The sequence below is a fragment of the Falco punctatus genome (genome assembly GCF_963210335.1).
Source record: "Falco punctatus genome assembly, chromosome: 8".
In the NCBI taxonomy this organism is placed as follows: domain Eukaryota; kingdom Metazoa; phylum Chordata; class Aves; order Falconiformes; family Falconidae; genus Falco; species Falco punctatus.
This window is the reverse complement of record NC_137588.1, coordinates 54,994,557-54,994,920: the sequence shown is the minus strand read 5'-3', so window position 1 is coordinate 54,994,920 and position 364 is coordinate 54,994,557.

Here is a 364-nt window from a genome sequence, read left to right as displayed (position 1 = left end):
GACATTCAGTAAAGCAATAGGGCAGGAACTATGAAAGTGTCAGGTTCTCTGTCCTGTTCTATTGTTCAGTTTCCATAAAGGATGGTTACATTAGCGCATCTTACAGCTAGAAATTTTTTTTGCCTAAGAAATTCTCCATACTTCAATTTTCACTTGGACTCATTGCCTTATCTTCTTTCAAATAAATAATTGGTTCCCAGTGTTAATCTTTGTATTTATCTCCTTTTGCCTTTTCCTGTCATCCCCATGTTATCTCTCTCTCCATGACAAAATGCAAGAAAGAAATGCAAATGGTGATTTTCTCCATTTTACCCAGACAGTATTCCATGCTGTGCTGTTCAAACAAATGACACATTCATTAGGT